This window comes from Cyprinus carpio, chromosome A3 (genome assembly GCF_018340385.1).
Source record: "Cyprinus carpio isolate SPL01 chromosome A3, ASM1834038v1, whole genome shotgun sequence".
NCBI lineage: Eukaryota > Metazoa > Chordata > Actinopteri > Cypriniformes > Cyprinidae > Cyprinus > Cyprinus carpio.
Window position 1 is genome coordinate 18,389,485 of NC_056574.1, and position 27,193 is coordinate 18,416,677.

The 27,193-nt window shown below is 36.3% G+C and overlaps 1 pseudogene; it reads left to right on the plus strand.

The window, feature by feature from the left end:
- LOC109108776 overlaps positions 1-27,193 on the plus strand; it is an 87,907-nt pseudogene that overhangs the window by 47,246 nt on the left and 13,468 nt on the right.

Here is a 27,193-nt window from a genome sequence, read left to right on the forward strand (position 1 = left end):
TGAGTGGATCAAGGTTGTTATAGTTAAGTAAAACATTTTTGTTAATTGAAATGAATTAAATGTTTACTGAAAAGTAAATGTACTAAAATTAATTTGGGGGACAAAAGCTATACAGATGAAAAATAAAAAAAAATAAGATATAAATGGAAAATATAAAAGTAATTGATTACATTTTTAAATAAAAAATTATTCAAAATGAATTAAAAATATTAATAAAAACTCTAATAGTATCTCAGTAATAATAAAATAAAACTGGTGTGGATTAAATCTTAAAGTGCTTTCTGGGCCCACTGTACATCAGAATTCACACAATCTCCATTGGTCCTAAAATAATATCTTAACCTTTATTTTATTTGTTTATTTTATTATTTTTGTGTTCAATGTCTGTTTTTAGCACCGTCTCCACACAGATGGCACTTCGCCATGTTTTGTGGCACACAGAGGTTTAGGGGTCACTGGAACCTTTGCCAGATATCAGAGACTCAGGCATTTATTTCTGTAGTTTGTAATTCTGTGTAATCCTGCCCACGCTCCCACCAAAGCAACCTGGGTTTAATATATGGTACTGTGGGAAATTTTTATGTCCAGAATAGCCTGACATCAGCATCAGCATGATTTAGGAGATCAGGTCAGCTGAGGCCAGAGCTGAAAATACTACACAAAATGAATCACAGCTGATCTTCTCACTCTCTCCCTGTAAACCACTCAAATGGTGCCCAAATTTAAAGTTCTATGTCCATTTTTCATTTTTCCAGCGACAGAAACAGGAATCTGTACAGAGACCATAAAAGGTTATAGTGATGGGAAAAAATTAGATGGGAGGAAAAATTATGCTTCAGTGCTGTTGCATTCTCTATATTTTGCCTCAATAAACTCCTAATTTGCTGCTTATTAATAGTTAGTAAGGTAGTTGTTAAGTTTAGGTATGGGCCAGGATTAAGGATCTAAAATATGGTCCTGCAGAGTGCAGAATAAGGCATTAATATGTGCTTTGTTCTGTACTAAGTACTAATATACAGCCAATAAGCTAGTAATATGCATGCTGATAAGCAACTAGTTAATAATGAGACTTGGTCCCTAAACTAAAGTGTAACCCCAAAGTTTCTTGAGGGGGATACAATACTTTTGTAAGAAAACATGTTTTGTCATTCTGTATAATAGAAATGAATGTGATCTGTGTCCACAGGCATTTGATGACTGCATCTTCGCCTTCTTTGCTGTGGAGATGGTCATCAAAATGATAGCCCTGGGGATTTTTGGATCAAAGTGTTACCTTGGCGACACATGGAATCGCCTGGACTTCTTCATTGTCATGGCAGGGTGAGTAATCCCGCCTTTTTTCTCACTTGTCACTCATGCATTGAACCATTATCACCATGGTAAAGCTGGTCAAAAGGGACTTGCCACTCGATTTACAGGCCGTCAATTGGGAAATAGAGATTTCCCAGTGCTCTGATCCCCTTGTTATTTAAAGTGACCTTTAAATTGACAAGAGTGATGAACGCATCAAGACTTCTCTTTTAAAACCTCTTTTCTTTCATTGTCCTCATGTAAGATCGACAGAAAGAAAGGTTATAGATATTGACCTTTACTGTCTGACGCTTGCGGTATGTTCCCTCTGCTCTGCTTTCTTCAGGATGATGGAGTATTCACTGGACGGTCATAATGGGAGCCTGTCAGCCATCCGGACTGTGCGAGTGCTCAGGCCCCTCCGAGCCATCAACAGAGTGCCTAGTAAGTGTCTGTCATGCTGGAAAATCAGATAAAATGGGGGTATTTAAGGTGATTAAAAGTGTTATTTTTGTATATTTTTGTCAATATTCAATATAATTTGAAAAAAATGCACTGTTTATCACACTAGTGTCCTCTTTGAATAGGAAGTACATTTTTTAAATGCTTGGTCACACTTTATTTCAAAAATGAAAATTAGCCTATGATTTACTCACCCTCAGTGCATCCTAGGCGTATCTGACATTCCTCTTTCAGACGAACACAATCACAGTTATATTTAAAAATGTCCTGGCACTTCCAAGTTGTATAATGGCAGTGAATGGTTCCCCTGTTTTTTAAGCCAAAAAAAGTTTGTCCATACATCATAAAACTACTCCACATGGCTCAAGGGTGTTAATAAAGGCCTTCTGAAGCGAAACGATGCGTTAGTGTAAGAAAAATATAGATTTTTAAAAATGTTTAAACTGTAATCTCCAGCTTCCCGTCGCTCAAGCAGGCGTGTTCACAACTAGGTTTTTTTTGTTGTATCCCCGTGGCCTTGTTGAGTTTTTTTATGTTGGATGGATGGGGTTTTTTTCACTGCCATTATACAGCTTGGAAGAGCCAAGACAATTTTTAATATAACTCTGATTGGATTCGTCTGAAAGGGGAATGTCAGTTATGCCTAAAATGCCCTGAGGGTGAGTAAATCATGGGCTAATTTTCATTTTTGGGTGAACTATCCCTTTAAGGTCCAAGTTTTTTTTTACTTTTTTACTAGGTATTGGGTAGGATTAGGGATGTAGAATATGGTCATGCAGAATATGGGCTTTATAAGTATTAATAAACAGCCAATATTTTAATAATAGGAATGCTAATAAGAATAAGCATAAGCAACTAGTTAATAGTAAGAATTGGTCCCCATGCTAAAGTGTTACCAAATGCTTTTATCTTGTGCAAAGTGGAACAAAGTCATACTTCCCGGTCAAAAACTCAAAGGCATTGTTATGTGTCCTTTCATCTGTGATGAAAGGAGAAAACAGCTGCCTGATCTATGACTTGTGAAGCAGAGATCATCTCAGCTAATCACGTGATGAGCCGGTATGCAGGAATGACATCTTACAGAACACAAATTTTGAATTTTGCACTCACTAATTCTGCATTTATTTGATTAACAATACAATAATATTGTAAAATATTACAATTAAAAATAATATATATATATATTGCAATATATTTTAAATATTAATTTATTCCTGTGATGGCCATTACTTCAGTCTTCAGTGTCACATGATCCTTCAGAAATCATTCGAATCAAATCATACTGATTTGCTCATCAAGAAACATTTCTTATTAGTATCAATGTGTAAACATTTGTGCTGCTTAATATTTTTGTGGAAACCATAATACATTTACATTGAATAGAAACTTCAAAAGAAAAGAATTCCCTGATATTTAAAATATAAATGTTTTATAACATTAGAAATGTCTTTACTGTCACTTACTGTATGTTCAAATTAATGAATCTTTGCTGAATCAAAATACTAATTTCTTGAAAACATATGTATATAGACTTGTAGATGTATGTAGGTAGTGTATATAGACATGTATGTAGTGAATTTCCCCTTTATTTTTTACATTTGCGTTACATTTTAGTGCACTTGAATTTTGACAGCCATAGAAATGGCAGATTCCCTGGGCAGTGGACTTACTACTAAACTAGGAGATGGATTGAGACACAACCCTGGAGTGAGCTGTAGATTTAAACTATGAGTAAGTCTGCTCTACCACATCAGCTTTAATGACTCTGCTGTTGCCCAGATGGAGGACGAGATACCGTGATTTATTTGTCTCGGTAGAGTGTTGCCGCCAGCAGAAGTGCTTTTAGTATGGAAAGATATTATGATTCTCTGGAGTGAATTGTGGATGTTAGTTGGAGTGCATGTGTGCGTCCATATTATTTTGTTAGTGCCGACGTGCCATTTCACACCTAAAGCTGTAATTCAAATACCAAGCTAGACATTTGGCATTTGGCAGAGCAATTCTCTATCTCTCATCTATCTGTTTACATAAGAGTGAGTTAGCATGTTCATCCTCTTCCACTATGTGATCACACGTATCTTTAGGGGGCTCATTAAAGTGTCCGAGCGACACTGTGGCTCCACGCTGTCTTTGGTGGGAGGGATACAGGCCATCAAGAGGATATACATATACTCAGACAAGCCCATTTAAGGCCCTCTCCTTCCCATATCATACACTTAAATTACATCAGCTGCACACACCCACCTCAAGCATATTAGTCACTCGGATCCACCGGATGCATCACTCCTTTCCAGGGGCACTTCTCACAATGATGTTTGCTGATGTTTTCATGCTTTTGCACTGAGTGTCTTTTTGCTGCTTTTCACCATTGTTTTGTTGTCTCAAGAAAGTAGAGTGATAGACATACTGATTCATCTGAAATAAGTATGAGTATCTGTAGGTAATAGGGCATTCATTCTGCTTGAGATATCCTGAATGCTGATGCTCTCGGGCTTATCCATTCTGAGTGTGTCATTGAACACAGTTCACACTGGTCAGTCTTGATCAATGGGCCATATGACAGTGACACAGCTGATTCACATATGCATCCACGACTGATCTTTTGCTATTTGTTTTTTTTTTTTTTGGGGGGGGGGGGGGGGCTGTTTATTGATTCAAATATTTTTGTAATTCATTTCATGTAATCTGACTGCATAGCGATTCTATAACAGATTCTGTTTTCCTCAAATTGATTCAAAATAAGCAGCAAATATAAAACCCAGAATTTAAATAGTGGCATTGCTGATGTAAACTTGCTCAGTAGCCCACCTGGTACAGCATTGCACTTGCAGTGTGGTGCATTCAGGTACAAGTCCTGTGAAACACGAGTCAAGACACTTGATAAAAGAGCTCAAAGACTTGTTGAAGAAAGCTTAAATGTCATGGTTGCCTCAGCAAATGTGGTTTTATCTCACTTTTGATTTTGTAAACACTACTGGTTTAGGGTAGGTTTAGTGTACATTATTAAGTTATATTCAAACCTGATAAAGCATTAACCTTTTAGCGCCACTCACTGGACATTACCTTTCTAAATTGCCATGATATGTACAACAAACAACATTGCCTTATTGATGTTCATCTCTTTCAGATAAAACTCAGTGTGCTTTACCAGTGCTGACTAGACGTTTTACTTTGAGTTTCGAAAAACATCCAAGAAGCAATGAAATATCATTTTGCACAAATGTTGCCACAGGCATGTTTTTGCAGTGAGCCTGAGTTGCGTCTGATGGCCATCTCATTAATGTTTGTCCAAATGACATTTCACTTCTACAGCCGGGAATATTTTTCACATACATCAATACACATAAAAATAAGTATAAATGATATCAGTTCATATCAATTCATGATAATAATTTTTAAATCAATGTTAATCAATTCCAACATAAAAGAGTGCAGATAGTTTTGTTAAACACCCCTGTTGTTTTAGCAACCCCACAGAAAAGGATAAAGCATTTAATGTGTTAACTGTGTTAAAAAAAATTAACAGCATTAGACAAATTCACTGAATTGCATTCATTAATGTGATATCTTTGACAGCCTTGTTTGTGTTCTATAGAACAGTATCATTTTTAACTGCCTAAAAGTTCTGATGTGAGTTTATATTAGCATGTGAAATACATTTCTTAAGCTTTTTCCTGTTATGGTAGTTCTCAGAGCTACAACTAGAATTCTGCATCCACTCAAAATGTGAGGGTTTCTTGTGCAAAACGCACCACCACAATGCTACTGTAGGGTGTTGCCAGGGATTGATTTTTTTTTTTTTTTTTTTTTTTTTGTGGTTGATAGGATCTTGCTGTATGGTTGCTGTGGAGTTCTGAGTGGTGGTTAGCTCACCTGCAGTGAGAGATAATGGAATGGGTATTTGTTCAGTGGTTTAAGTCTTAATTTTCCATTAAATTCTGACTCAGTCAGTTCCTGTGGTCCCTCAGCAGTCCATTTAAAAAATGCAATTTCTGTACTCTGTCAAGCATTATTACAAGTGGGACCAATTTTGGGTTAAAGGTGTCGTTCTACAACCTAAGGTTTGCCATTCCCCCATATACATTGTAAAAAGGAATTATTAAGAAAACATAAAGACTCAATACAATCTGATGCATTCAGATTTTTGGGGTTTTCTCATCTATTGTCTTAAAAATTGTCCTAAGTAATGTTTGTTTGTTTTGTCAATTTTAATTAGTTCATTCGCTAAATGCAAAATGACTCTTTCAGACAATAAATTCATCAAGGCAATTACAGATTTTTGTTTAACAAATTTTCATTTAGGAACAAAATAAATGTATATTTAGTTTTGGTAGCCACAGGACACTTAATATGTGAAGTGAACTATGCTTTCTTTGTTTAGGAAGGCATAATCACCTTACAAAGCAAAATATCTGAGATATAGTTTTAGAAGGAGATATACTGTAATTTAGACCTCAACACAAACCTCAATCACAATGACAATCAACAAATGTAAAAAGATGAGCTCTTCACAACACAACAAATAACTAAAAATAATGACAAAAAATGACAAAACTTAAAAATAATAATAATAATAATAATAAATAACCAGCAACAACATTATTTATGCTGCAGTGCATGCTGGGAACTTGCAAACACTTAACATTTCAGCAGTATTGATCAGTTTGATATTATTTCTATGTTTGACTAGTTTGGGGAATTCTGTTGATCTAATATGTTTTTTAATGTAGTTATAAGTAATTCACATTTCTGTATTCGTCTCACATAACTGGAAAATATGTAGTTGTTTTTTTAATAATGTAGTTTAGTGCTCCTTTAGTTATAAAAACATAAATGTGTTCATATGGCAATAAGATATAATTTAATTAAAAAATTGATTAAATCAAATGCGCATTTATTTTTCACAACATTTACTGAAAATTCCTTCAAAAATATTATGAAAAAATGTCTATGTTATGGCAGTTGGTAGATTATGAAACAAATACAAGACTGTTATTGGTCAACAATGATCAGTTGAGGTTGATAATCTCAAAATATTGTCTCATTAATTCATATACTGGTCTGTCAGCTATTTATACTGGCAAAAAATTAAGCATGTTATGCAAACCTGTAAAACCAATGTAAAAGCTATATCGAATAAGCACACAACAATTAAACAATTAGTGTTGCCTCTGTTTCTCTTTCGTTTCTGTATTCCAGGTATGAGGATACTGGTGACTCTGCTTCTTGATACTCTGCCTATGTTAGGCAACGTCCTCCTGCTGTGCTTTTTCGTCTTCTTTATATTCGGCATTGTCGGGGTGCAGCTGTGGGCTGGACTTCTTAGGAATCGGTGTTTCATGCCAGATAACGTGAAAGCGTAAGTACAGTCCTGCTCTTATCTAACCACCAGCTTTCTTCTGTCAGCACTACCGATACGATCCAAAGTAGCAGCCAACTGTTGCCAGAAGCAATGGCATTTCAGCCGCTGACAGTCTTGTAAACTGAACATTGCACCCTGGCGTAAAATCAGTGCTGAGCATCAGTCCCCGAGCACTGAAGGTACACACACCTCCAACAAAGGTATATGGGTAAAAGAATATTAAAAGTCTGGAGAGGCTTTGATGATTACAGACTGCATTCTTCATGATGAGTTGAATTATAAGTCATATATTTTGATGTAATGGGACAAATTACTACTCTCTAAATGCATGTGAATGTGATTCAAACATGCTAAAGCAACAACATTTTCACTTGCCAGTTCTTATTTAGAAACATGAGCCTTTACATACATACAGTAGATTTTATTTTTTGTGTCACTTAGCAGTACCATTTGTGACTTTATTCCCAAACTTTTTGTGGCTTCAGAGTTTTTGGTTGTTTTAAAAAAATGTTTAACCCTCCTTTAAAACATTACTCTGACCTGATTCTAACCTGTTAAACATATGGTTCAATGATGGGTAAGAGTTTCCATGATAAAGAAAAAGAAACTTTTGCAAACTAGTTTAAAACATATTTGCCAAGCTTGAAGAAATGCACTATTTATATTCCTGTTGGTTTCATGGTTTTGAAAAATGTTTATACCATTTTTAAGTTTAAATTGAATGACTCAAAAAATGTCATGTGGTGTAACCGTAATAAACTGTCTTGAGTACATGTGAGTGTTTACAACATAATTAAAAAAAAAAAGATATACAAATATAAAAAGATATTACAAATATAATTAATTATTAATTCAGTGTCAATGGAGTGGCACCACTTGACATTTTACAACCTGCACCAACCTTGCCTTGTCATTAAAAGGTGAATTTATCTGATTTTTTAAGAGAATTGACTGACCTTGACACACAGTTACAAGGGGTATGTACATGTACAAATGTTAAGAAAAGGAAGCTGCTATGTGGCCTCTGAGCATATAATGTGTCATTTATATTGTGTTTTAGTAAGTAAATGTCATATATTCCACATTGTTTTCCATGTGTTTCCACAGCCTTTATAATCTGTCACACATGAGTCCGTACTACATGAATGAAGAAGGTGAGGACAACCCCTTCATCTGCTCCACCAATAAGGAGAATGGCATGCTGCGCTGTAGTCAGGTGCCCCCCCTCAAGGAGGGTGTCGAGTGCACTTTAAGTGCATCTCCACCAGGACATGCCTACTCTGGCCTGGATGGGACAGGCAACAACAGCTGTGTAAACTGGAACCAGTATTACAATGTGTGTGAGCCCGGGGAGCTCAACCCTCACAAAGGGGCAGTGAACTTCGATAATATTGGATATGCCTGGATTGCAATATTCCAGGTAAATTCCTCTTGGAATGGTGTTTTGTAATCCAGATCATTTCCACATCACTAATGGTGTTTTTGTTGAGTGCTGTGAGAATGGAAATGCACTAGTAAGCGTCATTGTTCTTTTCCCTAAAGTCAAAGACCCTAGTTATTCCAAAGATACATGAGGCTTTTTACAACTTTTATTACTCTATTTTCATCTTGAAAGGAAAAGTCTTGTTAAGCACGCTCCAACCACACCAAATAATGAATCTCCTCTGAGCAAATGTCTGTTTTAGTCATTTCTGCCGCTTGGTCGGGGAAAGTGATGAGATTTTTCGATGGGAATGTGATATCTTATATCTCAGCCTGTGGAAATTAAAAAAACAGAAAAGAAAAAGCTTCCCGTCGCATATTAACTTTCAATCCATCCTCATCAGCAGAGTTGAATCACCACAGACGGACTGGCGGCACAGACCCTGTTTAAGAGTTTTTAATGTGTGCAGTCATGTCCTTGTTGAAGGGGCGCATTGGGCCCATCATACAGACACACAATGAGACCTGTGCTCCATTCTACTTGAAATGAATGTCGGTCTCATTTGTCCGATCGTTACAAGTGGGTCAGTCACGTGGTGTCCCTTTTGGCTGGGCTATAATGACAGTACAGGATATGCATTTATAAAAGAGGGCCTGAAGGGTTTTCACCTGTGTCAACATAAGATCTTAATAGGAGCTGGATTGTACTCATAAGATGACACCTCTGGGAACAGGTTTCTTCACCTATTGGCACTTTTGTGGCCTGATAAACATTTTTTTTAATATAGTGGTATACTATACTATAAAATGGAAACTTTATACAATGCCATCATTATTTTTAATTCCTTTTTAAATATACCTTTGGTATATTTGTTTTAAAGTTGTTCCAGATCCAGACTTTCTGTCTTAAAAAATGAAAATCCATTACAAAAAATATAGCCTTTAAATTTGAAAACAAATACTAATATTTGAGTCTTTAATAATTATACAATTATTGTGTGAAAACTGAAAAATTACTTTCTACACAAATTATTAGCATTGCGCAACTGGTAAAGTTAATGTACTTGGTGAGAAGCATGTTTGAAATGAAATATGAGACATTGCATGTTTAGAAAAGATAGTAAAATCAAGGTAAATTCTAAGCAGAATATTTTTGTGAATCATTTCAGACTAGGTAATTTTTTTTAATTGTTAAAAGTTTTAAAATTTTTAGGTAATTGTGTGTATTTCAGATGCATGAAGTGCAAGCTATGACATTAACCTTAGCCAGGAACTGGTTGTTCTCAAAATGTTAAAATTGTCATTTCCATCATAGAATAATATTAAACATACTGTAATGCATTAATTGAGGTGTGGTGGAAATGGCACTGTGATGGGCATGTTCATGACTTTCAGAAAACATGACAAAAATGACAGAATTCTCCAGTGATGCTGGTTTGTTGGACATTGTTAGTGGATGAGTTAAACTAGTGAGAGTGTGAAAAATGTTTTAAGAGAGCTTTCTAAAATTCCAAAAGTGCTAGTAGTTGAAGAAACACCCAAATAAGGACATATTCAAGAATATTAGTGCTGTAACCAGCTGAAAACATTCCAGCTCACAAGTCTTTGTTAGTCTGACATCCATTAAAAACTGAACCCAACTGGACTCTTATGGAATATTTTAAAATTATGCTTGGTATGGCTGTATACACTATGTAAAATGAGTCCATAATAAATTATGTATAAATGTGTGTCTAGAAGTAGTTGCATTTACATAATGTAAATGTGGCTAAGCTTTGAATCAGCTGTTTTAAAGCCAACTGTTTGGATGCACTGTGGAGATCAAAAAAGAAGATTCATGTTTTTGTTTTTATGTGAACAACTGAAATGTGTCTCTTTTAATACCAAAATGTCCATTTTTCTAGAACCAGACAATGAATCTAGTAGACAGCATAGAAAGAACTAGGGTTTAAACATAAGGTCTTAAAAAGTTCTAAATGATACAGCTGGATGAAAATGAAATGCATTGCTGCAGGCGCAGAACTTCCAAAACAAATGACTCCATGCTAATAGACTTAACCCTGCACTACTACTTTTACTGCGATCAAACTAACAATCAGACCTCTGGCATTACTCTGTGCCATGAACTGTAAGACTTTGCTGTATTTCTGTCTAATTTACATGTCCTTAGTACTTTGTGTTCACGGGAGAGTCTTTATCTCCAAAAAACAATTCGAAATGAATCCCTAGATGATGGGAAGAAGCAGTACAGTTACAAGAGCTTTAGTGTCTAACACTTTTTATTCAAGATAAAAATTAGAGACGTCTTTGACCTGAGTGTCTAAACTAAGGTAATTCATTGAAACTTTATCTCAGGTCAGGGTGAATTAGCAGTGCACTACATTTGAATGTGTTTAACTCATTTATCATTTATTATTCAAAAACATGCAGAAAAACAATAGGCTAAACTTGTGAGGTGTTTCATTCCCCAGACATTTCATCTTCATTTGATCTCAATTTCTCTTCTGTTTTTGCAGGTTATTACTTTGGAAGGATGGGTGGACATCATGTATTACGTTATGGATGCCCACTCCTTTTACAATTTTATATATTTTATATTGCTTATTATAGTAAGTATACTCTTAATTGAAACCACACCACATACATGAGTAGAGCAAAGCAGCAGCATAACTGTAACAGCAGGCAACTGCAGGCTTTCAGGTTTAGGCATAATTCCCTATTTAATTCAGTTCATGAGTTTGAAATGAAGTGCTACATCCCTCAGGAAGCTGAATTTAAATTGGAATTACAGGAAGAGGAATTTACTGAATTACAATTCAGACAGTTGTGGCATTCAAGGAAATTAAATGTTATTTTACATTTGTAAAATATAAAGAAGTATAAATGAAGTACAAATGTATGTAGGTGACATTACAAATAGGTTTGTATGTCAGTGTGCCATATTATATAAAATTCAGTAATTTAAATTGAGAATGCCTTTTAAATTACAATTCGGTTTCTGAATTTGAATTGAGCAGAATATATCAAAATATACACTACAAGAATTAAAAACTGAAAGTTTAGGGTAGGTATGTTTTTTAATTAATATTTTATTCAACAAGGATGTATTAAATTGATTAAAACTGACAGTAAAGACATTTAAATTGCTGCAAAAGAATAAATTAATGCTGTTCTTTTGAACCTTCTATTCATTAAAGAATCATGAAAAACACATGGTTTTCACAAAAATATTAAGCAGAACAGCAGTTTTTACCATTGATGATAATAAGAAATGTTTCTTGAGCAGCAAATCAGCAAATTAAGAGTGATTTCTCAAGGATCATGTGACAATGAATACTGGAGTAATGATGCTGAAAATTCTGCTTTTTTTTCATCACAGGAATAAATAACATTTTAAAATGTATTAAAATAGAAAATTAATATTGTAATAATGTTAAACAGTATTACTGTTTTTGTTGTATTTGTATGCAGCCCTGGTGAACATAAGAGACTTATATATATATCTTAGTGACCCCAACATTTAAACGGTAGTGTACTGTATACAGTATGTGTCACTTACATGTTCGGTGTAAAACAGGCATTAAAGATATTCTTCAAAGACTTCTCATGATGGTAAACTAATGTGAATTTTGTGTATCTCAGGTGGGTTCCTTCTTCATGATCAACCTGTGCCTGGTTGTAATAGCAACCCAGTTCTCAGAAACAAAGCAGCGGGAGAACCAGCTGATGCAGGAGCAGCGAGCACGTTACCTCTCCACCGACAGCACCCTCGCCAGCTACTCTGAGCCGGGGAGCTGCTACGAGGAGATGCTCAGGTACATCAGCCACCTGTACCGCAAGGTGAAGCGCCGCGCTTCCCGCATATACACCGGCTGGCAGAGCAAACGCAGAAAGAAGGTGAACCCCAACAGCGGGCTGAGTGGGGGGGGAGGAGGATGCTGCGGCGGGGGGGTCAATGGTCACAGCAGGCACAGGGGTGGCGGACACTGGCTTCGGTCCATCCACAGCCTCATCCAGCAGCACCAACGACAGCACTGTCACCTTAGCAATGGCAGCCCCAGTCCTGTGACCGCTACGGGGCCCGGCGAGGCTCTGGAAATGAGGTCCATCGCAACGGGGTCACAACTGACCGTGTCCTCACAGCCAACCGCCATGCACAATCTTTCTTCCAGGACTCAGTCAGTGCACAGCATTTATCAAGGTGACTTTCAGGAGGCCCCGCAAGGGCGAACAAGCACTGCGGTGGCCGTGCCAGCACTTGGGCGACTAAACGGGGGGATGAATTATCCGACCATCTTGCCCTCCCTTATTTGCAGCTATACAGGCAGCTGTTCTGCAGGAAAAGGAAGAAGAGAGTCTGATGCAAATACAGGATGTGATGCGATTGATCCCTTTGAGAAGCTGCACCAGCTCATGGGAGAACATAGTGAGTTTTTCATAGCCATTGTTTCCATTTTGAATCAGGTCCAGTTGTAGTCACCTCACATAGCCTGTTTTAGGATAATGAAAAGTGTTCTGAGAAGGGATTGTTAGGCAGCCCCTTACCAATGTGACAGAAAATCAATACTTCAAATGTTAAAGTCATTAACACAACTTTTAAAGGAGTGAGGTGACTGCCAGCACTCCACTAGCAACTGTGGCTATCAAGACCTTTGAAATGTTATGCCAACAGTTGATTCCTCTTGTCGGACGGATAGGCGGTAAGCCATGAGAGGGAAAAGACCGGTTGGTTTTCAGTGATTTAGTCTGCTGGGGTTTCTAGTTAAGCAGTAACCAGTAAACCAAATATAAGAATACTCTTTCTAAACCTATTTAACTTCATTTTTACCACAGCTCTCTTTTAATTCACATTCACATACATTCAGTTATGCAGTCGTAGGACATCAGTGATACCAAAATTCACTTGCTGGATATCTGTACAACTATTTAAAGTTAAAATGTTAAGTTTGAAAACTTGAATGTAAATATAATGTTTTGCATTAGACTGAATTTTCTTGAGACTAAAGCAAGTCAAAATGCACATTAAAGGTGTTTATTTATTTATTTATTTATTTATATTTATTTAATTTTTTGTATAAAAAATGGTGGGTTTTGACAATTTGGGCACAGAATAGGAGGCAAGATGGTGGGCATGGACCAATGAGGAGTTGTCCGTTTTCTTATTACTCCAAGAAAGAAGATCAGAAGTTATATGGCAGCTGGTGGCATTCATTATGTGAGCTGTTTTACTCATTCTCCAAGCAAATTTTTAGAAATACACTTTTAAAATGCTTAAGATTTGGATGTAGACACAGCAACTGGTGCTTGTGCATTTTGTAACTAATTGTGACGTGACAAATTTAGAATGCAGAAGTGTAGATTTTCATTCAATAATGATTTAAAGGATGGTTTACACAGAAAAAAATTCTATTCAATTACTCACCCTCATGTTCAAAGTCTATATGACTTACTTTCTTCTGTGGGACATAAAATTAGATATTTTGTAAAAAGAAAAAAAAAAATAAGTCAGTGGTAACCATTTAGTTTCCAGTATAATTCAAAATCTCTTCTTTTGTGTTTTGCAAAAGAACAAAAGTCATAAAGGTTTAGAATGACATGGTGAGTAAATGATGAGAGAATTTAAACTATCTCTTTAAATTATGGCCTGTTCTTCACATAAAGGCTTCAGAAGTCATGAAAGATAGATGATAGAATATTCATTTTTGGTGAATTATCCCTTTAAATGTGTAACACTTCAAGAAGTTACAGTGACAAATTTACTGCAGTGTCCCAGTACTGTATTTGTTTGGAATGAATGAGTAAAATTTAGTACATTTGGTTTTGCGTTATATTGTTTGTTCAGCCCCAGATAACCAAGGCATCTCTTACATATTCAAGCCAATTTTCATTTCTATATCAGTCTGTTGCAGAATGACTATTTGTGGATTTCTGTCAACAAGAATATGTACTGCATGTTTACTTCAAATTCACTGCCTCTGCCAACAGTAATTTTTGATTGCAGCTTGAGTCACCTCCACTTCAGCACATTACCACAGGCTAAAGTGGGCCACTGTGTATGATTACGTCCTCAGGCAACACATTAGTATAAGAGTACAGCCCCAGACGTCCTCTGATTAGACCGATTAGTTTTATTTAAGATTGTGAGATCATAAGACCTAGAGAGGGCGAAGCACTTGAACAGAATACATAGAGCTCTGCCTATTTTTCATGACCATGGCTAGAGAATTAAAATAATAGACTAATAAACTATCGAAGTAGCTGGTTTTATTGGCTTGAATGATAAAATTGAACTAATTAGGTGTGTAATAATTCAAATAAACATTAAGTTGATTGTGGGGTCTACTGATGTTTGAGTTAGACGCTAGGTAGAATAAATCACGTGAATGATTTACACATCATTCAGAGAGATGTCCTCAATCCAGAAGGAAGCAGTGTGCAAGAGAAACAGGCAGATCAGTGATCATTGTTGGAGAATGTTACTTTTAAAAGCAAAATGATTACTAATTATGTTACATTGTTACTTTTTTATACAAAAGTACCATTTGGAAAATGCTTCATTAACATTTTGATTAAAAATCAATCAGTGTAAGATATGACCCTTGTTCATCTTATTTACTTAAAACGAATGCAATACTTCATTTGTGTTTCCTAAATGCATTGAAAAACATTAAATGCAATTATTGACTGACTGCGCTTTTCCCATGTAGGCCACAGTCGTGTGCTGCTGCAGATGGCTGGTGTGGTGCCCAGTCCGTTGCTTCTTGAGCTCCTGAACTGCCCAAATTGTGCAAGGGCCCTGGAGACCATGGATATGGAGCATGGTGATTCAGACTACTCCAGATCAGAAGGGGACGTGGTGTATGAATTCTCCCATGGAGCAGAGTTCAAACCCTGCCGTGCATCCCATAATAAAATCCTGGAGGAGCGTAACCGCCTGGCTCAGTGCTGGGATGACTTCCGGGACAGATTGATACGCATAGTGGATAGCAAATACTTTAATCGAGGAATTATGATTGCCATCCTCATCAACACCTTGAGTATGGGGATTGAATACCATGAGCAGGTGAGTGCATGAATAGCCTGATTTTTTCAAAACAATCCATGTGTTTTTCATCTGCTACTGTCAGACAAGACTTCAGTTACTTTAATATTGATTGGTGGTCAGGAAAAACAAAAGGATGGTTGTTATAATCACTGTTTGTAAGGAAACAAAGCTCACTGGCAATAAAACTGACTATATTATAACATATTCCTCATTAGAATTTCATTGGTGGCATGCGCTGGGATTAGCTTGCTATTTCTTTTTCATTCATAAACAGTGATGAGAATTCATAGCATTTTTTGGCGAACAGATCTCCTGGTTATATAACTGTGATGTGCTACAGTGCCTCGGACTGCACTTCCATCTCTCATGGCCGTGTTGTTTTATGTTGCGATGTTACCACTCTTGGTTTCATAACCTAATCCTATGGTTTGACATTTAGCCAATCTGATTGAGGTCTCACTGTAAGGAATGTATGTGTGTGTGGGTGTGTGTGTGTGTTTGTGTTTGTGTGTGTGTGTGTGTTTGTGTGTGTGTGTGTGTGTGTGTGTGTGTGTGTGTGTGTGTGTGTGTGTGTTTGTGTGTGTGTGTGTGTGTGTGTGTGTGTTTGTTTGATATCATATCAAGTGGTTACAGCTGGTATTATGTAGAGGATAATATTAAAGAACTGAGTCTTGTGTATAAACTGAATACCTTTTATGAGGGGAAATTAAACATGTACTGACATTGTTGTATAATAAATACTCATTCTTGGATTAATAGTAAGAATGGCCCGATGGCTTACTTCCAGGGTTTCAGCCAGTTGACTCAAGTTAAATTACACTAGACATTTTATCCTACATGTAATTATGCTATTATATATGATTGATTGGTTGCTCTTTGACTAAAGCATAGCTTGTTGAATACCAATGTGGGGCCTAGATAGCACATCTGCTTCTGAAGTAAAATCTTTAATCGTCATGTTACTTTAAAGAGCAGTTCACGTTGTCTAATTAAGCCAAGACACATAATAGGGATCTTTTAATCCTTATTTCAGAAGCAGAAGCGGTGAAAATAGCTAGCAGACATTTGTTATGGTGATTTTGGGATTTGGAGACCTCTTTGCAGTGCCTTTTGAGGTGAAATTACTTTTCTAGGTGGAAGAGCTTGTGATTGTGTTAGCACTGTCAGTTCTGTGGGTGAGGTTTGCAGAACTCCTGTAAACAGTGTTTTTGAGTTATGGTTATACTTTTAAGCATGTCTGATGGTTTTAAGCATCTACTCATGATGTTGCTTGCTTGTTGGCGAGTGTTTCGTTATATGTTTATTTACTGTAAATGTGTTTCCCATTTGAAACTGTTGTCAGCATGTCACAAATACGGTCCTTTATGGAAAGCTGTGTCCATTTCAGAGTAAAACAAAAAGGATATTGCAACTTTATATATCACAACTGAAACTTTATTTATTCTCATTTTTACTTTATTTCTTGTTATTGCAAAAAAAAAAAAAATCCCAGTATAGCTTTATATCTCACAATATAACTTTTCTCAAAATGTGACTTTATATCTCACAATATTAATTTAAGTTTTGTGACTTTGTTTCTCACAGTTACTTTTTTCATTGTTTCCTCTGAGGTGGAGACAGGCTTTCAATGTCCACATGCTAATGGCCGGTTTCCACCAAGTGCTACGTTTCAGTACAGTACAGCACGGTACATTTCGGGACAGTACACCCTGATCCTACTGCCAATAGTATCCGTACTTTATAGGTGTGGTGTATCCCGGAAAGTTACATTGTATGTGTGCATGTGTGTGAAAATATAAAATTATAAAATACAGTGTTATATTTTTTTGTGTTTCACAAATTCTAACAATGGAAACAGAAATGACTGCATAACATATCTTACTGAACTAAACCGTACTGCTCGGTGGAAACAAGCCATATGGCATAAATCAAAAAAATGTAACTGCAAGAGGTTGACTGCAGTTAATACTCTGCACAATGTGATAGAAAGGTTGTTTACAGAGTAATTGCTATTTACTTAAAATCAAATGGTTCAAGGCTTATCTATATAGGTGTTTGTTCAGTACTGCCAGCTATTGGAATACATTGTCGCCATAGTAGTTATTGAGGGAGGATTACAGTGATGAGATAAGGCTGGCTGCATTGATCTATGTACTGAATGCTCTTAGCTTAGCAGAAGAAAGATCAGCAACTCTTGAGTCAATAAGCCACCTAATTGGATTTACATGGGGCCACTGACAGTCTTCATTTCTGCATCAGTCAAAGTCACTTCACAGAGCCTATGCCACTGTTCACCCCATCACGCATGTCTCCACTGCACATACTTATTTCACTTTGATAAATGATAGACATGTTCATTACCTCTGAGTCTGTGTGATGTGCTGTTCTCCTTCAGAAAGTATTTTAAAGCCATTTCCATTCTCCAGAAAGTGTAAACACAGTGACTCCGTGGGTTTATCAAAACATTCCTCTGTTTGTTTGAACATCCTGACTAGCACAACAACATAGTAACAGTGGCTCAACCAATCGCATGACTTTCGGGCGGGGCTATCAGTTTCTGCGACCAATGGCAGAGTTTTTGGTATTTCCTGTTTGCATACAACCATTATATTATTGTATTAATTGAAAGACTTCACAAAATATTTATGCATTTAAAATTTAATTTCACACAGTACAGAAAATTAGTGTCAGCAAAAATGTGTGTATCAACAAAAAGCTTCCAGAAGCTCTCCCCACTTTTCATTGGTTGGCTAAACCCTTAGCCCCGCCCAGTACTTAGACTATTGGTTGAGCAAGTCTTATTATGTCTAATGAATTTAGCTGAATAATAAACGGAATTCAGCTGAATAATGTTTTCTGTAGCGCTGCTTTAAAGTTGAAATTAAGTTTGTTTCATAATTGACTAATTTTGCATCAACACTGTTATTTTCCTGTTTATTACGGTGAAGCTAGTTTGAAACCATGTATATTGTATGAAGCACTATATCTTGACTTGATTCCAGACCAGTCGGGCTACTCAAACAAATTGCAATTGATGAACTTGATGTCACTATAGAGGCACTAAAAATTAAACGCTGTAAAAAAGTGTTGACTGATTACAGGATGTAAGATAGACATTTATATGTTATACACCAAATACACATTTACAAAGCACTTCTGCATCTTATCTTCACCCAGATTCTCATCAAAATCATACGTGTATCAATCAAACACATCATGCTGTGTTTATCTTCAGATTGTCATTGAATGGATTAGAGCTGTAAAATGATAAGCATTATCTCAAATATCCTGGAAAAGTCACAGAGGGTTGTTGTTTGTCATTCCTTTTTATCATTCTGTTCTGCCTTCAGAGGTTCATAAAGATGTGGGGGGATCATGGGATATGATGGAGGAAGGGGGCAATAAGAGGAGCAGTGGCCGACTCCCTCTGGAGAAGTGTGTCTGTCCTCTGCTAACATCACTCTCCTTTAGTCTGCCCTGTTTCAGCCACTAAAAGCCCAGTGTCCCAACATGCATTTTCACTGTCGTTGCTTTTCCATTGCTCTGTCCAGCAAAAGTGCTCGATGCAGCAGCAGTGGGAATCTGTAGCTTTGCACTCAGACAGACCATGCTCAGGAAAGTTGGGATGGATATTCGATTTGTGTATAATGTAAATGGCTCAGCTGAAGATAAAAAAAAAAAAATGTCATTGTTTACTCACCCTCTTGTTGAAAGGACATGAAAAGTGTTTAAAAAAAACTAAAGCACCATAAATGTGTGATAAAAAAAATAGTCCATACACTATATTCCAACTCTTCTGTACTCAATTTATGTTGGAAACATATAGATATTTACATATTTACTGATCATTTCCTCATGTAGGTGTTCCCCAAAGAAAATTTCAGTGAAAAGCTCTAATAAGAAACAAACAAAAAAAAAAATTTCTTAGCGTGAAAATATTTAAATAATCAAAAAAAAACTTTTTCCAGTATGAAGCTTTTGTGGAATGGAAAGGTTTCATGAAAGTCAAAGGTTCCTCATGAAACCATCAATGCCAGTTAAGAACCATTATTTTTAACAGTGTATTGAAGAGTGGTCAGAACAGTGTTCAGATTTAGCTTTTGAAGGGAATAATTATTTGTGTGTGTGTGTGTGTGTGTGTGTGTGTGTGTGTGTGTGTGTGTGTGTGTGTGTGTGTGTGTGTGTGTGTGTGTGTGTGTGTGTGTGTTAGTTTGTGAACTCTCCCTATATGGTTTGTTGGAGAGGGGATAAGCTAGAGGGTCTGGTTCGGATGTATCATAGACATAACATTCTGTAATTCTATAATATTTTAAAACAGAAATGCACTGATCTTCTCTGTCACTGGAGAAAAATACACCATTTTGTTGGAAAAGATTATGCACAGGATGGAAGACTGCATTTAGAACTCATCATGACTGAGCTCAGGCTATGGCACTGCATAATGGCATGCCTCTCACTTTATGAAGAAAATTACACTTAAACAATGTTTTTGCCCCATGGTCTGTTGCTTCAGAGTTGTTTTGGCAAATTAGCATCATATTTTTATTTCAAACCATATTAGAGTTCATACTTTAGCTATCTTGGCACTTGAGGTGGTGTTCGCTTCTGGAATAATGATTCACAAAGCAACCTGTTGGACTCGACACACAAGCACATCTGTTTATGTATATATGTTGCATAAATTGTAAGCTTTATAAGGAAGTTTGCCCACTGAAAATGTGATTACCATCTGTTTTATGTTGACACTGCTGGCATGTTTTTCTGGTTTAGTTTATTTTTGTTTCCTTCAATATCAGTGTACAAATAGCCTACTAAATTGATGATGCTAAAATTGTTTAGAACCGAAGACTGATGCCTGTAATGCTGAAAATGCTTGTCTAATCTAACATTGCAGTCGAAGAGGGTATAATGAAGGGTTTTCATTATTCTTTTACTAATCCATTACTAATCTGTTGTTCCTGTGTAACAAGCAGTCTGGGGAAGTGGCATATGAATATTCATGAAGTATATTGATTAATGTATGTAGATCAATGCAGGCAGCAGAGGCTGTGGAGCCCCCTGGTGGTGACCTGTCAGCGCAGTCTGTTGGATATGGGTTTAAACTTGCAAGGTTTATTTCAATTATGAGATAATTACAGATAACCTCTATTTTAATATAAACATATTTAATTGGTAAAACGTTCTTCATGTTTGTTAAAAATACATTAATGTTAATTTATACAACTTAGTATATTTAGAAATTACTAAATTACATTAATAAATGCTGTAAAAGAATTGTTCAAGTTACTTAATGATATCTAATGCATTAATGCAGTTTTATGTGTCTTTAAGAAATAAGAGAGTGATATCACAAGCAGTGAAACCCTATAGGCTCAAATGTACGCAGGCTTTATCTTTCTAAATGGAAATGTTTAACAGTGACTTTAAGCTTGCCCTTATGGTGATTGTCTAACAGTTTGGCGAATTGAAATAATTGTGAGCAGTATCCAGGTGAGTGTGGCTGATCTTATAATGGCCAGCAGAACCAAGAGGCTCATATCATTTATGCTTCCTATAGAATGTGTTTATTGATTTGCATTGTGCTAAAGAACGGAAGAGTGCAGTAGTAATTCTTAAGTTCTTCAGCTGGTATAGTCTGCGTCAGCAAATCTGGCCCTGAAACTGCATAAGATGGACAGATTTTAGTGGTAACATACTGTCCGTCTGATTGATCTGCATTGCTTTGCTCTCAATAAAAGAGCTTATAATGCTTCGGGTTTTATTTTGCTTGTTTAATCTCAGCTCTGGAGCTGTTTGTGTGAAAAATGAACAATTATAATTGCTTCAAAAATATCTTTAGTATTTGGTCTAGAGTTTCGCAATTCTCTGTATTTATATATAGTAGTCTGACTCCCACCCTCAGGTGTTTCATGTGACGTTGTGAGAGTAAAGGGGTGTGAAGGTGCCATTATGAGGGTCAGTGATTAAGGTCACTCATGTTGTTGTATTCTCAGCAGTATCTTGGCATGACTTTGGCCTGCAGAAGGTAATGAGGTGTGGCTCTGTTTCCTCTCACAGCCTGAGGAGCTGACAAACATTCTGGAGATTAGCAACATCGTCTTCACTAGCATGTTTGTCCTCGAAATGCTCTTCAAACTGCTGGCCTTTGGCATCTTCGGCTATATCAAGAACCCCTACAACATCTTTGATGGGATTATTGTAGTTATAAGGTGAGATCTGTTATTTATCTATGTGTGTCTATAGACCTATATCTTATATAATACTTATTAAAATACTAAATTTACTAAATGCATTTCAAAATGTGTTTGAAAGAAATCTGTTGTGCTAACCAAAGCTCCATTTATTTGGTTAATAATAGAGTAAAAACAGTAATATTTTTAAATATTATTATACCATTAGCAGGGCTTCTTTTTAAAATACATATTGGCTTTAAGTGAATATAAAATATATTAATGATATATTATTATAATAAAATATTATTAGCTATTTTGAGGTAGTGATTTTTATGTGAACTGTTAAATATAAAAATACATTAATACATTATAACCATGTGTTTCTGTGACAGTGTGTGGGAGATCATTGGACAGGCAGATGGGGGTCTTTCAGTGCTGCGGACGTTTCGTCTCCTGCGTGTGCTCAAACTGGTGCGGTTCCTCCCTGCACTGCGCAGACAGCTTGTGGTCCTGATGAAGACCATGGACAACGTGGCAACATTCTGCATGCTGCTAATGCTTTTCATCTTCACATTCAGGTGTAGTTCACACCTAAAACTCATTCAACCAATTAAAACCATGCACAGTGTCACCAAGACTGTAATCTTGACTCTAGAAAACACTGTGCAACATTAATTCTAGTTTGTGAGTAGTAATGTGCTGAAAATGTGTTGCCTTATCATCAACATAATTCTATAGTTATGCACTTAAATGTTTAAACATTTAATTTTTCTTTTACCCTCAATACAGCATTCTTGGAATGCATCTCTTTGGATGCAAATTCAGCCTGAAAATGGAGAATGGAGACACCATTCCAGACAGGAAAAACTTTGATTCTCTGCTGTGGGCCATTGTCACTGTGTTTCAGGTCAGAACAGAGACTGCATACACTGAAAAAAAAGAAAAAAATGGTGTAGAAACAATTTTCACTAAGAAATTGTTTGTAAATTTCTGAACACACTGAATTAAATAGTATGAGCTACTGTGAAGCTCATTGTGATGGAAAGCCTTATTTCTGCATTATTTTTTGCATTATCACAATTTCCTGTGATAAAGCTGAGTTGCTGAACCTACACTTTATCTGTATGCTGTACTGCAGCTATTCTCACTAGATTATCACAACATTATTTTGGGGTTTAAAAAAAAAAGACTTAATTGCTAAACTGGGACACATAATTACTTTCACTTCAGTAAGAACTAGAGCTTTGAATAGTTTTACAGCATCATCACAAAACACCACTCAAACTGGACCTCTGGCATTAAATTCTGTATTCGTTTCCCTACTATGTAATTCAGATGCTGGAAAATACATGCACAAAACAATACTCTGTTGCACATTTCATTAGTACATTATTTATAACACATTAATAGATTTTTCTCTACTCAGTCATTCTCTGTCCTCTTCTGCTTGTGTTTATATTTCAGATTCTGACTCAGGAAGACTGGAACGTGGTTCTCTATAATGGAATGGCTTCCACTACCCCATGGGCTGCTCTTTACTTTGTGGCTCTGATGACTTTTGGAAATTATGTGCTCTTTAACCTACTGGTGGCCATCTTAGTGGAGGGATTTCAGGCAGAGGTAACAAAAAAAAAACTTCTATTTCAGCTGTTTATTTTCTAAAGATCTGTGCACAAAGTAGTTGCTTTCTCCAGATAGTCTGGGGAGTTAAACTTTATTGCTTAAATCCACTGTAGGAAACAACTTCTATTGTTTGTTTGTGACCGTTTTTATTGCACATACAGCACTGCAGGTGCCGATGTATATCCAAATATCCAAAATATTATCAAAATGAGTGTTAAAATATTGGAACACTTTAAATAAATTAATAATAAAGCTTTCAAATGTAAAAAATAAATAAAAAATAATAATAATAAAGAATGCACTGCAATTAATAATCGCTTAAAAAAAAGTTTTAAAAATCATCTAATAATAAAATTCAATTGTTTTAATAAAATAACATGTATATCTTATGAACTAATAAATCAACTCCATGCCTAAATCTACAGCTAAAAATTAAGATTTATTTTACAATCGAAAGTCTTAGTGTTTATTACTTCAAATTTAGCTTAACAGGCAACAAATAAGCTTGTGCCATTTTTTCACAGCCCTCACAACTTTATATTATGTACAAAATAGAAATTTAATAAATACTGAATAAGAATTCAATCTAACATACAGTAAATTATATTTTAATTCAAAATCTAAATCTGTAGTATGTAATATGTAAATCAGTCACCCTTGAAGAGGGTAACCCTGTGCTACACAAGTGGAACTTGTGCTACAGGCATTTAAAGATTTTGACTAATTAAGGATGCAGGTTTGTGCATAAACAAAGTAACTGTTTCCTCCAGATAGAGGAAACATTGCTGATACAGTGCTGCAGTGTTTGGCCCATCTGTCATGCTGGGAACTCTGTGAATTGTGAACTTGTTATTAGTAGGTGTAAACCTGCAAAGACTAAAACAAACACCAACTTTAACCGCAGTCGAGGTCTAACAGGGTAGCAGAGTACTGATAAGAGCACCACAGCTGTCTGTATGCACTGCAGGCTGTGACTGAGTGAGGTTGATGCCAGAGGCCGATGTCCTCAGAGAACTGCTCCTGTTTGACTTCACTGCACCCTGAATAACACTTTAGTGTGCTGAGCGGTTACTGAAATACTGTGCACTGTCCACAGATAGCTCTTGTGTTTTGCAGGGAGATGCTAACAAGTCAGATGCAGATGAGGAAAAGCGGTCGGTGAACTTGGAAGAGGAGGAGAAGATGGGGGAATTACGAGCTACAGGTTACTTCCTTTAACACATAAAATGTTATTGCCAGGTAACATGTACGTAAAATGACTTTCATGCACACTTTTTACACTATATAGATTTCTCCTATTCTTAGCCCGTTCATTCAGGCATATAGTTAAGTTCATTGCAGACCCCATTAAAGAGGGCAGTGGTCCTCTAGAGCCACATTATAGTCATCCCGAATCCATTTCACATATATGAATCTACTGGGAAAAATGCCCTTTTTATGTGTCCTTCTTCAATTAACATTTACTACTTTGTCATTCATGGGTAATCATTTTTATTTTATTTACTGGATGGTGATGACTTTCTTTGAATAACCACTTTTACTTCCACCAACAGAGTTGAAGATGTACTCTCTGATGATGTCAGCGAATGGGCATGTGGATCCTCGAGGCACTTTGCCCCCTCCAATCATCATGCGCACTGCTGCCACCCCCATGCCCACTCCGAAGAGCTCGCTCAGCCCCGAGTCAGTGTTTGGTTTGACCGAGTCCAGGCGAGGCAGTGGGATCTCAATAGATCCAAATGCTTTTGATCAAAAATCCCTGGTAAGAAAAAAAATAAGCTGTCAGAGTATTATAGATTGCTTGAGCTTACAGTAGTTGAAAAAAAAAACATAAAACAGGAAGTGAAGTCATCTTTTGTCATTTCAAGGTTAGCCCAGGTTGTGAAATGTCATGTTGTACGATATTTATTCATTAAAAATTCATGATATTTTACTTTCTACAATATTTTTACCTCGACAAAGTCTTATAGAATATATTTTAAACATATTTTAAAACATGATTATTGTGTACACTTAATACAACATATTCAAGGTGTAAAGACAACATGATATCACTTTCTGCTTGATAGTTGCACCACATTATATTTTTATATTCATTAAATGTAAACCTTTCCTGAAAGTGGTATGCTTTTTCAAAGCAATATGAAACCAGCATAAATACAAAGAAGACATTTTTGCAAACATGGCACTCTTGTTTGTCACTGACTCCAACCTTGAATTTAATGTCTTTTTAAAAGTGTCTGTGAAATGCATGAATGAAAATGCATCAGTGTCATTTTGTATTCTTTTAGTGTTCATTTGCTATTTATTTAACTGTAGTCAGGGGCATCGCTAGACACAGTGGGCAGTGGTTTCTTTCTCCAAAATAGTAAGGGATTACTTTATAAGACAAAAAAATGGATGAAGTGGATTAAAATCCTCTATAGTAAACAAAACTTGCAAATGTCTAATATTGTTTGTCAGTGACAAAGCAGCTTTTTTTGTTCAGCTTGTAAACAACTCTGTACCTTTATATGCTAAACATTATGAAAATAATAGGGACACTTTTCGTTGTGCCCCAGTACTAATGAAAGGCTAGAAATGCCCCTGACTGTAGTACTTAGTTGCAGTAACAAGCAATATGTGTAACCTAGACACTGCAACATCTTACTAGGATGATTTATTTTTCTTTACTATCCCAGACTAGCCCAAGAAGATCTCCATGCCACCCCCGTAGCTCAGGAAGTAACTGGGGCAGCCGCAGGTCAAGCTGGAACAGCTTAGGAAGGGCGCCGAGTTTGAAAAGGAAGGACACGTCTGGGGAGAGGGAGTCTCTGCTGTCTGGGGAGGGCAGGGGCAGCTTTGAGGGCGAGGACTTGGAGGGTGAGAAGCTGGCCAGTATCAGTGGGGGCTCACTACAGCATCCCAGCTCTCTAGATATCCCTGAACTGCCCCAAACCCCCAGCTTCAGCTCACTGGGAGACTACCACGACTGCAATGGAAGAAGCCTGCACCTGCCCACTGACCTGTCCACCAACCTCAGCAAACAAGACTCCATTGCAGAGGAGGACATGGATGATGTAAGTCATGGCTCAATGCTGTGTTGTTCGTTTTTCAAACATGTCTTCCCAGGGGTTTGTCTTGTGAGGATACTAATTGTCATGCTGTAATTGATTCAGCACAGTAATTGTTTTTCTTGGTGGGTGAAAAGTGACCTTTATTGGTGTCAGTGTGATGATATCTGCTCACTCAAGAGGCCTTGTCTTGAAATTGAGTTTCAAATGCTGTTAAACAGAAACAACAGGGCTACAGTACAGGCCTACATACAAACAACATACACAACCTACATCTGGACATGCACAACCACTCAGTCTTTATTATTATTTTTGTAACTCATTTTAGAAAATAGTAAACTTCAAAACATATGATTTTTTTTTTTTTTTGAAAGACAAAAACAAAAAAAACTTTTGATCTTTCATCAAAGAATCCTGAAAAATAATTTATCATGGTTTTTACAAATTTTTTCAACTTTGATAATAAAAAATGCATAGTAATGGCTGCTTTAGAAAGTCAGCTATACATCACAAGAAAAAAAAAAAATTTTAAAATATATTAAAATAGAAAAGTAATATAGAAAATAGATTTTTTATTTTAAATTGTAATAATATTTCACAATATTACTGTTTTTACTGTTTGATTTTCGATCAAATAAATACATCCTTGGTGAGAGCATGAGAGACTTATTTTAAAAACATAAAAATTCTTAACAACTCCAAACTTATGAACAATTAGTCGCTACATAAAGCATCTGCTAAATGAAAAAGAAAATCAAAAATA